Source organism: Emydura macquarii, unplaced genomic scaffold (genome assembly GCF_026122565.2).
Source record: "Emydura macquarii macquarii isolate MOO-44397 ecotype Brisbane River unplaced genomic scaffold, CSIRO-AGI_Emac_v2 contig_629, whole genome shotgun sequence".
NCBI lineage: Eukaryota > Metazoa > Chordata > Testudines > Chelidae > Emydura > Emydura macquarii.
In genome coordinates, this window is record NW_027130766.1 from 4286294 (window position 1) to 4300727 (window position 14434).

At 42.4% G+C, this 14434-nt stretch overlaps 1 long non-coding RNA gene across 1 annotated transcript; it reads left to right on the forward strand.

The window, feature by feature from the left end:
- Positions 1-30: 30 nt before the first annotated feature.
- Positions 31-13813, forward strand: LOC137148372 (uncharacterized). The gene is made up of 4 exons (XR_010918512.1): positions 31-410; positions 3662-3738; positions 4337-4370; positions 13635-13813. It is a non-coding gene; the product is annotated as an uncharacterized lncRNA (long non-coding RNA).
- Positions 13814-14434: the final 621 nt, after the last annotated feature.

Below are 14434 nucleotides of genomic sequence, written 5' to 3' on the forward strand. Positions count from 1 at the left end.
GCCAGGCCGCTCCTCCGCCAACAGCCCCCGTTCCCAGCTAGGTCTCTCACGCTTCCGCCGGGACACGGTCCCACACCCCCGTCACGTGACACAGAGCCAGCCTCACGCCAGCGGCCGCCGCCATCTTGGATTCGGACAGGTACACAGTCAGACCCGGCTGACGGCGAAGCTGGGGCGGCCATTTTGGATGTGGGCCACTGGCTTTTCCAACGGGGGGACTGGCCGCCATCTTGGATTAGGGCATTCAAGCCGGATCGAGCCTATTGACGATGAAAGTTTGAGGGGCCGTTTGAGATTCGGACTGGATGCTCTCCGTGTAGCCTGGGAGCCGTGTTGGTTAGGGCAGGCCCCGCCTCATCGTGCATGCTGTCAGTACAGCCCCTTGCTGGTTTCATTGGTCCATGAGGTCGGTGAGTGTCGATGATTTTCCCTTGGGAAGAGGGAGCGTTAGGAGGTTCCCGACCCCTCGTGCCTAGGGCATTGTGGTCTCGGTGCCGCTCTTGCCCTCCTCTCTTCCTGGCCACTGTGGGGCTTGTGGGACTTCATCCCTGGCCTTTGTCTCCTCCACATTCCGCTCGGATGCCTGCGGCTGAGGTGGGGTGGGACGGGGGTGACAGGGGACTGGGTAACAGGACTCCTGAGTCCTTTCTTTGGTACCCAGCTTAGGGTGATGGATGGAGCAGATCACGAGGAGACCGGTGTTTATTGTAGGGTTGGGGCCTTAAATAACTTTCACATCAGAACTCACACCCTATAGCTCTTTCACATTTCAGTGAGACAACACACAAAAGTCAAATTCCAGAGGCTTAAAACAGCCCAGAGTTAGATAGGCTACTATTGGGATGTAGGCCTCTACGTCACTTTTGAAAAATTTGCCATTAGGGAGTATTTGGGGTGAAATCTTTTAGCAATAAATGAACTAAGAACCTCAGTTCCCCATTATTATTTTCACGCTTTGCTGTTCCTTACTCTGGCATCGTGATGCTGTGTGATAAGGTCACTTTTAAACACTTTACCTTTCTGTATCTGTTTCCTCATCTTTCAAAAAAGGATCATAATACTTCTTACATGGATTGTAGCTATAACCCATTAATTTTGCCAATGTGCTGAATGGAATGAGTAAGTAAAATGTATATAAATATTTATTTATTTATTATTTTGTTATAGTCTAATGTTGCAAACCTGAGAAGGAGAAAACTCTGTCAAATGGAAAGTCTCTGTGCCAGTCAGGAATAATAAAAAAGATGAAAAGAAATGGGATGAATGTAATAAGTTTTTTAAAATTGCAATTCCTTCATCTCCACTCAAACAGATAGTTCTTAGAGGCATTGAAAAACAGATAATGAGCTAAAAGTTCATTGCAGAGATTGTTTATCCCTATAATATTATTTGATGATGATTTATTTCATTAGCACCATATGGCAGTACAAAGATCTCAAAGTGCTTTTAAAAGTGAAGCCTCACAACAGTCTTATAAGGTACTGTGGATAAGGCCAGATCTATTTTAGAAAATTTTGCCATTATAAAAATGTTGCTTAGGGGTGTGACTCTTTATGGCATTTTTATACCAGCAAACTGTGCGTTGGGTGAAGAAATACTTCCTTTTGTTCATTTTTTGACCTGGTGCCTATTAATTTCATTTGGTGACCCTAGTTTTGTGTTATGAGAAGGAGAAAATAACACTTCCTTATTTACTTTCTCCGCACCAGTCATGATTTTATAGACCTCTATCATGTCCCCTCTTAGTCATCTTTTTTCCGAGCTGAAAAGTCCCAATCTTTTTAATCTCTCCTCATATGGAAGCTTTTCCATACCCCAAATCATTTTAGTTGTCCTTTTCTGTACCTTTTCCTATTCCAGTATATCTTTTTTGAGCTGGGACAACCAAATCTTCATGCAGTATTCAAGATGTATGCGTACCATGGATTAATAAAGAGGCAATATGATATTTTCTGTCTTATTATCTATCTCTTTCCCAGTGATTCCCAACATTCTGTTAAGTTTCTTGACTGCCACTGTACGAGTGGATATTTTCAAAGAACTATCCATAATGGCTCCAAGATCTCTTTTTTGAGTGGTAACAGCTAATTTAGACCCCATCATTTTGTGTTTATATTTGGGATTATGTTTTTGAATGTGTATTACTTTGCATTTATCAACACTGAATTTCATCTGTCATTTTGTTGCCCAGTCACCCAGGTTTCTGAGATCCTTTTGTAACTTTTCGCAGTCTGCTTTGGACTTAACTATCTTGAGTAGTTTTGTATCATCTGCAAATTTTGCCACCTCACTGTTTACCCCTTTTCCAGATCATTTATGAATATGTTGAACAGTATGGGTTCCAATACAGATCCCTGGAGGACACAACTATTTACCTCTCTCCATTGTGAAAACTGACCATTTATTCCTACCCTTTGTTTCCTATCTTTTAACCAGTTCCTAGTCCAGAAGAGGATCTTCCCTCTTATCCCATGTCTGCTTACTTTGATTAAGAGCCTTTGGTGAGGGACCTTGTCAAAGGCTTTCTGAAAATCTAAGTACACTATATCCACTATTCTGCCTCACTTAAGTCTTCTTTTAAATTCAGTTGGATAAAGAAGACTTTGCTAAATTATTGTATAGTGTTTCTGCACATTATTAAACTGCCACATCCAACCCCAGCAGTTACTGTATTTCAGTCACGGGTGAAGGATTTCTCTGTACAGCTTGCACATCAATTATAGTTTGTAAAGTGTTTTGAGATCAGTGTGGCTGAGAAGTTATATGCAAATGAAATTAAATGTGCATTTTACACCTGGGGCTTATGATTTTTGTTGTATGTTATTGCTTAAGTTAACTTCTTGCAAATGTGCAAATCCTGTCAAGTTACTCACTTCTCTGGAAGTGTCAGTGCTGACAGGAACTATTGGCTAAATGGGACAGACGATTCTGCTGTGACAAGACTTGATTCAGGTTGTTTTGCAGAAGTTAATAACCAGCGTTTTGAAAATTGCTTAGAAAATTGCTTTCTGACCCTGATATAATAATTGCCTGTTGTTCCCAAGAGACAAGAGCTGTAGAACTGAGAACAAAGGACATTTTGTGATCAATTAGACATTAATCTCCATATTTAACAAGGCCAGGGCATTATTGTAGGTCTAGTTGCATTTTGTTATAGCAGCAGAGCTCTCTAAGCAACATACAGTGTATAACTATGATGATTAGAGTTGGTTTATTAGGCTGTCCCTGCTCTATGTCTTCAAAGTCAATATTCACTTAGAAATAAGAGTCCTGATCCGGTGACATGCTTGCAACCTCAGCACTCTAAGTGAATGAAAACTCTGTTTCTAGGAGTCTTTATTTGCAGTGCTGCAATTTGTAATATTTTGCACTTAGCCATAACATTTCAGTTGGGAATTTCAAAGCATTTCACAAAAGTGGTAAGTATTTGACTACATTATACAGATGATGAAACTGACACTGAAGTTCAGCAATTTGCTCAAAGATGACAGAACTTGGAACCTAGGAGTCCAATCTCCCATGCGTCTAATAGCAACACTGGCTCACTTTTATAGTTTTTAAAACAGTATGTGTATGATTGACAATGCCTCTATTTTTACAAAGTATGTGTGAATGGTAAAAACACATTATTCTCTTGCAAATCTTTATAGTTTCTGTTCAGGTGCCTGATGAGAAAGGAAGATAGATGCCTTCATTGCTGAGCTTTTCCATCTTCTGTTGGAAGGAGGAAGGGACCAGGTAATGACTATTATGCTATAGCTTGCCAGAACTTTTCTCACACAGATAAATCTACGATGGAACTAATATTAGGGACTGGGTGGCTCAGGTGATTGTTAGTGGGTTTGCTGTTTGCCTGCTAGTTCAAAATCCAGTTCAAGTTGGGAGTGTCTGGGAAATGGGAAATTTGATGGCTATTCAGTGACTTTTGTGTGGAGTTTGCTCAAGGCCCTGTCCAGGTCCTCACAGAAATTCCACTATCACTTTACTAATCAGAACCAGTGGTATGTATTGGGGCGGGAGTGGACGGGAGGGGAGGGAAGGGGAGGAGCATAATCCAGAGAGTTGTAAATCAGTACTGAGGTGCATTGGCACAACTATATAGTAAAAGTTTGTTTTGCCTGCCCACATTGTGCTTGCTTTAAACTCTAGTACAGTCAGTCTCTTTCACTAGCACAGATTGAGTGACCTTTTAAAGATGTATTAGAGAGAGGGTAAGGGGAGGACATTATTCTATTTCCTTTTGTTTTTTGGCAATTGTGTTTAAATAAATTCCCTTGCATGCAGACCTATGGGCTGTGTCGGGAATGAGAATCCTTCTTTCTGTCTCTGTTTTCAGGAGTTATCTTCATCACCTCAGAGTTTGGAATAAGGTATTTTTACAGAAGTGTCATTCCTACACTAACTTAACATTACCACTAGATGTCACTGTAAGAAGCCACTTATTTATCCTTCTAGATCTAAACAAGCTCTTAAATTAAAGGGCTGGATCTGATTCCACTGCATGCAATAATCAGATTAACTTTATCTATGAAGAAAAAATGTTTCTGGCTGAGTTCTAGGGACAGACCTCTGTGGTCCCTTACCCAGGACTGAAAACCTTCCAAGGAAGACCCAGAATGAAGAATTTTCTGGAGTCCCTTTGGGCTAAATTTTCAAAAGCACCTAAATAGCTTAGGAACTTGCATTAGGAGCCTATGTCTCATTGAAAGTAGTTGAGGTGCATTTGAAAATTTTACCTGTTGTCCAAATCTTAGCAGTGCCAGCAACTATAGGAGGTGAAACAAAAAGCATTCCTGAAAAATGGTGTGATTCTTCTGAAGAAAAAAAACCCCAACCTTTCTAATATCTAGAGTGGCAGTGGTATGTAGTGGTTAGGACAGAAGACTGAGAGTTGAGAGACTGAAGTTCCATACCTGGTTCTATACAGGCTAGCCACATCATTTAACACTGTCTTAGGTTACCCCCTTGTAAAATGGGGATAATACACATTTGCCTTAATGGGTGTCATGAGGCTTAGTAAATGTTTGTAAAGCATTTCACGATCTTCAGTTGAAAAGTGCTGTACCAGAAGTGTTATATTATATATTGTTAGTTGCCATGGTGGGGGGGTTATTTTTAGTGAGACATTAAGGGATCACTTTACCTGCAACAGCACTTAGGTGAAGTGGGGACAAATGACATATGAGTAAAACATGACACACAGGCGATATCTGAAACATTGGCTCTTTGAATGATTGCAAAAATCCATTCCATTTCAGGTGTGTGTGTGCGCCCCATACACCATAGTCACAGATTTTTCCCTTAGCGATCGCTGTCAGGATGGCACATTGGACATAAAAGAGACGGGTGTTGTCTCTTTTAAAGACAGTAGCTACCTCTCTTGATATTCCTGTTGAGATGGTCCAGGAGAATTCTCACAGGCTAGTGGACGTTCGGGGTTTGGCATGGCATTCTAGAGTGCCTCTACCTATCAACAATGTCATCAAGAGTCTTCAAAAGCTTTGTGTCAGACACCATCTTCTCTCTGCATCCATCAGCTAAGAAAACCGAGAGAAGGTACCATATCCCATCCCAAGGATGTGAACATTTTTTTTATACCCATCCTCTGCCAGGTTCCTTAGTTATCTTGGCAGTGAATGAAAGAGCTCATCAGGGTCATCGCGGCTGAAAAGTCCCAGTCCTATTAATCTCTCCTCATATGGAAGCTGTTTCATACCCCTAATAATTTTGTTGCCCTTTTCTGTACTCTTTTGAATTCTAATCTGTTTTTTGAGCTGGGGTGACCAGATCTGCACAGGATGAAAAGGCTTCCAGTCTTGATGCAGAGCATTTCGTCCTGGATTTCATCCTACGTGTGTCTGTGGTATGACATTGCCAATGTACCTGCTCCAAGCAGGGTGGTAGCACACTCTAAAAAGTCTCGAGCAGTTTCCACAGCTTTTTTGGCTCAAGTAACTGTAACAAACATTTTGTAAAAATGCAGCTTGGTCATTAATACCCACCTTTACAACTCTTCATGCTATATCTCAGCATTCCAGAGATGATGCCAAACTTGAACCAGTAGCCCTTCAGTCATTGTTCAGGTAGTCTGGATTGAACTGCTTGTGAGTCACCTGAAACTGAATAAACGTGTAATCATTGGAAGAAGAAAAAATGGTTACTAACCTGTTCTGTAATTATTATTCTTTGAGATGTGTTGCACATGTCCATACCATGACCTGCCCTCCTTTCCCTCTATACCGGAGTCTTCTCCGGTAAGAGGGTACTGATAGAGATCTGGAGTGGCTCTGCCCTTTATACTATTGTGCATCAGCACAAGGCAGCAGAGGGCACTTGGGCTGCCCCGATGAGTAATGCTAGGGGATAAGCCTCTGACTAGTGCTCTGGGCATGCATGTACCTGAAGTGGAATGGACATGTACACTGCATCTAGAAGAACAACAGTTACAGAACAGGTAGTAACTTTTTTGGTTTTGTTTTTTTTTCCTCCAAAAAGTCTTATCTGCTTACATACAACTCATCCAGGTGGTCAGCTCTAAAGGCTAGAGGTAGAGATGTAACAGCCATTTAGCGAGAACCAGCCTAATGGTTCGGTACCCTTTTTAAGGTCCTGGGTTATGGCTGTGGATGTGTAATGGCCAGTGACTTCCCACTTTTTCCATTAACAGATTCCTTTAGGTGGTTACCAAATGGTTTCAATCAGTTCATTTTCTAGCTTCACAGAGTTGTTCTAAATCTGCCTCTCTGTTGTCTTGGTTTAACAGCTCCAGCCAATAGAGCTGCATCAGAAACGTTTCTCATTCCCAACCATATAATGCTAGGACAATACCCATGCTCAACTATGCTCTCCTTGGAGAAATCTTCAAGTTGTACATGACAAATGATCACTGTCTTTCACAAAAGCATCTCTGCTGCAGGGCTGATGGTGACTAGATGCTGCAAACTGGATGTCACTGGCTAAGAATCTTGGGCCTGATTCTTTACTGTCTTGAACCTTGTGTAGTTATTTATAGCTGTGCAAATAGGGTGCAGAACATTCTGATTTGGTAGTACTTGCACCCTCTTCATGTGAGTAAATAGATGATACAAGGTGCAGAGCAGTAGGGAATCTAGTCAGGACAGAAGAGAGTGGATGCAATTTCACAGTAATAGGCCTGGCTCTGCAACCTGTTGAGCTTCCATTTCAGTTGGAGTTGAGGGTGCCAAGCGCTTCTCAAGAGGCCGTTGGCACGTTTCAGGGTTAGGCCCAGTATGAGTGAACTTGTGTTTAAGCCCAGACTGTAGCAGTCATGAAGAAGTCTAGGATGTTGGATTTATTTCCATGTTGGCACAGTGTACTTATTCATGGATTTAGCCATTCAAATATTCATCAGCTGTTGCATGCAAAGGGGTGTCTAGTTTTGAGAGTATGTGCCTAAAGTCCTTTCAGCAAACAGCTGGTTGAGATGAACGGATGCCTCTTCTTCATTCCCTTCCTGCTCCGATCTCCCATGAAGCAGAGGGCAGCTCAGAATCCTTCTGTCTGGCAACCCCAAGTTCCTTTTCTAAGCCAGTTTGAATGTAGCAAGGATACTGGATTGTAGTGTAAACAATAGCTACAAAAATTGTCAATATTGAGAGTCTTGGACACCTACCACTTACTGAGTTGGAAGTTTTTACAGGGCACAGCCAGCTTTAGATAGACAAAGGTACTGCAGGAAACTCCAACAGAACCCTTGCAATTACTTTTTCTACTTTGGCTCTGACATGCTGGCAGCTGTCTGGAGCCAGCATTTTCTTGCATCCAGGAACAAGGTCAAGCCAGTTTGGCCCAGCTGACTTCTAGTGTAACAGAAAGCAGTCCAGTCTGAGCTTTGCTGAAAGTGGAAAAGCTTTCACTGAACTATAGCTGCATAGAGTCAGATTTCCTGGTTTCTTCTCCTCCTCCTCCCCCTCGACTCTTAAGTTATGATTGAATGTATTGAATAAAATAACAAATAAATTTTGCTAAGCCGGGTCAAAACACCTCATAATGGGCCAGATGTGTTTATGCTTTCCCTGCCCTACCCCCATCAAGCTTGGGTGTTTTGTATCCTCTTGGCTGCTTTTGAATTCATGACCTTCTCCTTCAATACATTCCTTCCAGTCTAGGCAGTGCTCTCCAACTGCCTGGCACTGATATTAGTGTCTTGCTTCCTGATCAATCAAGTCCTTTACACATTTCCTTAAAGGAAAACTCTGCTCATTTTATTCAGTCCAATGGACCAAACATTCACATGGATAAAAAAACATTTGTCACCAGGAATGAAACTCTAACACACGTGGGAAGGGAGATTAAAATGTTTATCTCACTTGGCATTTCTGACCCTATCCTGTGGGCAATCATTTTCCCCTAAAACTGACCCAGGCAATGTGTATAAGGAGTAGCAGAGACTATGTAATTTCCTACCAATCAGAATAATGGTTTAACTGTAATAAAGAAAAAAAAAAGCTTTAAGCACAGATTATGCCCTTGATTACAGCTGGTCAATTTTCCTGGAGTCAAGAGCGGAGCTGAGGGCAGGATCTGGTTTGCAGTGTTTCAGTATTTAAACAGTGGCCCCAATTCATCATTGCCCTGCACCTTTTATAGTCACGCCAATATGTGTAAAATGTTACCAGATCAGACTGCTAGCATTTTGTATTCACTTTGCCCTGCATTACACCAGTGCAGTGATGAGTTGAGTCAATAACATGTACTTTTTCTAATGATTGTCAAACTGTTGTTAAAGCATGTGGGGAAACAAGATGGCAGTTCCTTCCACTGGTCTTGTACTCTGCCACAATCGCTTTTCAACAAGATGGCCGCTCTAGGAGAAGGTTCAGAAATGCCAGCTGGAACCCCACCCAAAAAAGACCAACCTTCTTTTCATGAGAACATATAGACTGTTATGCTGAGCCAGATGTGTTGTTTTCCTTCAGTATCTGCTTTTTCTTCCTACCTTCTACCAGTTACTAAACAGCTCTCTCTATCTACAGTGTTTCCTCATTCATGGGGTCTTCAGCTTTTTCATAATGTGAAACCCATCTTAATAGAAAAATTGTTGTTGGAACCACCTTGCCTCTGTGATAGAATAACATTCCTGTGCCAAATATAGCAGTTTACAGGGAAAAGTAATATCAGGAAAATGTTTAATGTATGTTTAACTTCTTCTAATGCAATTTAGTAGCTGGAAACAAAGAGAGCCAACACCATGTGACCAGCCAGCTGTCTGCAGGCCACCAGCTAATGCTCAGTGGATCACACTTGGTCCATAAATAAGACTTCTAATTACAGAGGGTCTCATGCCCTAGTTCAGAAGTGATGTTTCCCCCACCCCAGGAATTTAATGCTTCCTCCCAATGTTTTTTAATGCATTCTCTTAAGCAAGCCATTATTCTGTGACTATTAATACTTTTGCATTTTACAAACATTAGTTAGGCCTCTGAGATAGGGTCAGTTTTTATACCCATTTTATTGTGGTGCAGTGAGTTTCTCAGGATGAATCAATGGCAGAGCTGGGAACAGAACCCATGAGTGGAGATTTCTAGTGTTTCATTCTAACTGGTAGACACCATTCCCACATTGTTTCCCTAACCAGGCCCTTTAACTTCTGAATCCATACATTAGCTGGCATTGATTCCTCAGTACTTGACTGGCTTCCTCTCATTGGTGCCATTCTTTATTCATTTACATGCTCCCTTATTAAACTGGCAATGTTTGACATCAGTGATTCCTCTTAAACTAACTTTTTCCTTCCTGCTGTATGATGATACATGACTCAGTGCAAATTGCCTGTTTCATAATACTTTGTCTTACTTTTGCTAGGGGTTAATGGTAAAGGTCCCACTGAATTCAGTGTGAGCTTGATCAGACTCGTTAAGTAGCTTAAATGTGTGGTGAATAATTTGTCAAAGCCTCTAATTTTAAAAAATAAGATCAGTTATGCTGTCTTACAGTCTATAGAGCAGTGGTGCACAAACATTTCCAGTCTCTCACACACACCCCCACCATTAACGGAATCTCCACACCCACTCGCATTACTGCACTGCCAAGGCTTCTTCAGCAATGGAGATGGAGCTTGGGCTAAGGGCAGAACTGGGGATGGGGAGGGTGGCAGTGGCTGGGGTAGAGGTGGAGGTGGGATGGGGGCGGAAAGGGAATGAGGACAGAGCTGGCCTGGGAGTGGAGTGGGGCTGGGGGCAGAGCTGGAGCGGGGTTCAGGGTGGAGTGGGTCTGGGTGTTGAGCTGCTCTTGGGGCAGAGTGGGGTTGGAAGCATGGTGCTCCCTTCCTGTCCCCATGGGGGCTGGCTTGGGTCCTGCCCTACACCCCCCTGAACATTCTTCCACAACCCCTAGGGGGGTGTTCCCCACAGTTTGGGGATCACTGCCATATAGAGCCTTTCATCTCAAACCATGTGAGTATACCAGCTGCCCACTAGTGAAAAGCAGCCATCTTTGGAGAATGGGGGTGGTAGGCAGGTAGCCATTTTATGTAACAATTTAGAGTGAGTGAGGAATTTTGCTCAAGGACACTGTGGGAAAGCCGGGTTTATACAAAAACATGCCCTTTGAAGTTTCATTTCCACGTTCAGCAGATCAAGACCTTAAAACTAAGCTTTGTCTCCCTCCCACCCATAGTAAACAGCAAGGAATTTCCTTAATCTCATTCAGATCTTGCGTGCTAGACCAGAATGGTGGTACTAGAGCTGGATCTGTTCAGCCTGAGAGAGTTCCCGTTTGCTTGTCAGTCTTTCAAATGAAGCTAACGAACTCTGAGCCAAGGAGGGGACATGTGATGGAGTTGGGCTTTTTTGGGTTTTTTTTAAAGGTGTGACTCAGAGCAATGGGAGGAGGAAAACCTGTTACACAGAAATAGACTCTCCTACACATGCAGAATATAAATACTCAGCATAGTGCTGAACAGACTGTGCTTTTTAAAAAGGCTGCTCTTAGGGAGACTATTGACTAGATCAGCACTTCGCTTCAGATACCATGGGACAGATTTGATAGATTCTGAAGCTTTGATGCAGCATTTGCTCTTCCTGATGAGACAGTCGGCATTCTGGAGTTCTGCAAACAGATGGGTGGGAATGACAGTTGGCTGGCTGCAGTATATCAGATCTGCTTCTTGACTGTTCAGGGTTGGAAGGTTACAGAAATTGCAACAGCAGGATTGATAGAAACAAGCAGACATAATAAACAAAACTTGGGTTTGTAACCTATGGCCCTTAAGCACTCACAGTAAGACTGCATCACTTCTGCTGTTTTGCAGCACAGCTTTCAGGAACCTCTGTTATGAAGAGATGACTGCATTGTTCAGCTATATTTGAGTGCAACATCTAGGATCCAGCACATCAGAAACGTAACTGTTTTCCCTCTGCCATACTTGGAGCTGTGGCAGTGACTTCTGGAAGTACCGCAGCTCTTGAAGAAGTCCAGAATGCACATGTAGATGTTTGCTCCTGTCACAATAGAAACAAACCTTCCATTCTGGGATGATGGGTGAGATTTTAAGATAGCTGCAGTCCTTTTGATAGATAACAGATAATTGTTTTCCCATTGTGGGGTAATTTAAAACCAATGATTTCTAGCAGAATGCCAAATACTGCAGCTGTCAGCCTTGTTAATGATCAGCTCAATCCCACTCCTAACCATGCTCCTTACTTTCAGTTCTTTTCTCTCCTTCTTATGGAGCTCTGCCTAAAAGTCTTACAGCTAGTAGAGGTGGTGATCTTAGAGGCATTGGCAGAACGAAGTAGATCATGGCTGCAGGAGACCTTGTGGGTAAGGCTATGTCACTCTAATCTTGAAGTGTAGATGCTTTCTATTGTGATGGAAGGGGTTTTTCCATCACTGTAGGAACTCCATCTCCCTGAGCGACAGTAGCTAGGTCAAAGGAAACAGTCTTCCATCAGCCTCGCTGCATTTACACCGGAGATTAGCTCATTATAACTACGGTGCTCAGGGATGTAGATTTTTCACATCCCTGAGAGCTGTAGCAATGTTGACCTAACTTTTAAGTGAAGACCAGGCCTAAGAATCTAGGGAAGGAAGAAACAACTTGGTGTGGAAGACTGGACCAGATTGAGAAGATGATCTGGAGCAGTGCTTCTTTTCAAAGTAGCAAAGCTAAGCTACATCTCATTTCAGCCTGCAAACACCCCAACTGTATTTATAACACACAATCTGGTTAACACAAGCACTGGGACACATTTGTATTACCTCTGTTATGCCAGAATGAAGCAACAGCATGAAAACACCAGTGTTGAGGCGGCCATGATAGCTTTCGGTTTGTGTCCCATTGTAGAAACTGTTTGAAAGTTGTTTGAGCTTTCACAAGGTGTGGATTGATTGATTGATAAGGGATTAATAGGAAGGCGAAGCTACTAGTTTAAAGCTTAGACAAGAGAATGCAGTCACAATTGTCTCTATTCAGCATTCCTAATTCCATTCTTCACTGTATTCTTATGATGGAGGTGTTCTCTTACCACCTGCCCTCATCAGTTCTTGCTCCATTCTTCTTTCTTATCTCTTGGTGCTCCTAGCTGACTTACATGCATCTTCTGTTCCTTTGACACTATTCCCTCTGGACCTTGAGAGCTAAGTGTAGTTATTTCCAGGGTCAGTGGTTTTCTTTTGAAAAGTCTTTGTGTACAAAAAGGCAGAAACAACCTAGAAGAGACTGTCTCTAACATATGCATTTTACTCTTAATTTCATACACACATTTTGGAGGAGTGGATTCTGTGTGGTCTGTCAGGAGAACAGACTCAGGGACTCTCTAATTAACGGGAAGTTAAGGTACCAGTATGAGATTTCAGATGAATTGAGGAGAACTTGTAAAAATAGTATCCAGCAGAAGAAAGCCATCTGGGAATATGTAATATCATTTTCCCCTGCATTCAAGATAGTGATTCTGTGAATAAGGTCAATAGTGTGTCCTTCTGGGAGAGGCTGGAAATAGAGTGTTTGGTTTTTTTTATTATGTATGAATTATTTGTCTTACTGTAGCACCTAGGAATCCCAGTCAGGGACCAAAACCCCATGGTGGTAGGTATTTTACAAACACAACAAAAAGATGGTGAGTTTGAGCTGCCACACAGGAGATCCTAAATAATTCCTGCCCATGAAGGGGTAGGATTGGAGTGGATATGCGCTCCCACCCAAGGACTGATTCTACAGTACCCCTAGTTAGGAGTGATTGGACTAGGAGTTTTTATGGGGATGGCGGTAGGCAGGTATATTTTTCTTTTAAAGATTTTAGTAACAAAGAGTTGTAGCTTATATCTCATCTATGGTTCAATAATAAGAATCATTCTGTGTGTCTGTTCTTCCTTCATTAACTGAAGTATTGCAACATATGCACGCACACCTCCTGCAAGAGAGTTCTTCTTGAAATAAGAGGATGAGTGCGTTCAATGCAAGAATTATGTCCTGAGTGTTCCCCATGCAAATGGAAGCAGCCGGCCTTGTGAGCAGGGAGATAGAGGAGGAGGATGAGGAGCATTGCTCTGCTGTGATACCCACTAAGGGAGATCAACTGCTCACTTCTGTCACATAAAATGTTCTTGTCTCAAGAAAGGTCAAAGTGGAGCTCAGGCTGCTTTGCCACTTCACTCCTTTTCCTCTTATCTAGTTACTTCACAGCTTCCCAGGCTCTGCTGCGTCTGCATGAGATATGCATACCACACCTATCTGTCTGCACACCAAACATCCCCTCTGAAAGCACCCGTTGGAAAGCAGAAAAATGATGTCTGAAACCATAAGACAGATTCTGATCGCAGGGTGGGCCAGGACAGGATTACAAGAGCCACTGAGAGTTTTTATAACAAAATGGCCCTTGGCCTGAAGTTTGATCACATACATTTGACATGTTTTGTATGAAAACTATTATGCAATATATAGTTTTGTGTCCTAGTCTGAACTGAAAGGTAACTACACAGTTCTAATGTGAGCAAGAGCAGAAGAGATGATCCCAAATTATATTTGAGAATTGGAGGTGTGGGTGGGATGGTGGAAGAAGAGACAAAGAGCTAGTGAAAGGCTCTTCCAAGCAGTGGGAGATGCAAAGGAGAAGTTCCTTGCACCTGAAGGTGTGAAGGAATGGACAGTAGGTTGGTTCTAGGAGTCACATTTTCAAAATATCTCAGGACCAGATTTCCAATTGGCCCCTATAATTGGAGCTCCAGATTTTCAGCACCCAGCAGCTCACATTGTGAGACTTGTGAACAGATTTTCAAAAGAACTCTGCAACCAAAATTCATAGCAATGGTGAAAATGTGGCTCTGACAGTGGGTGTTAAGTTCTCTTAAAAACTCTGGCCTACCTGAGTGGAAGAGATAAGGGAGGGGAAGAGTAGATGAGTCTTGTGAGGAAATAAAATACAACTCTTAATACCAGTTGTACGGTCGTACTTGTGTGAGCAGACCCTTGCAC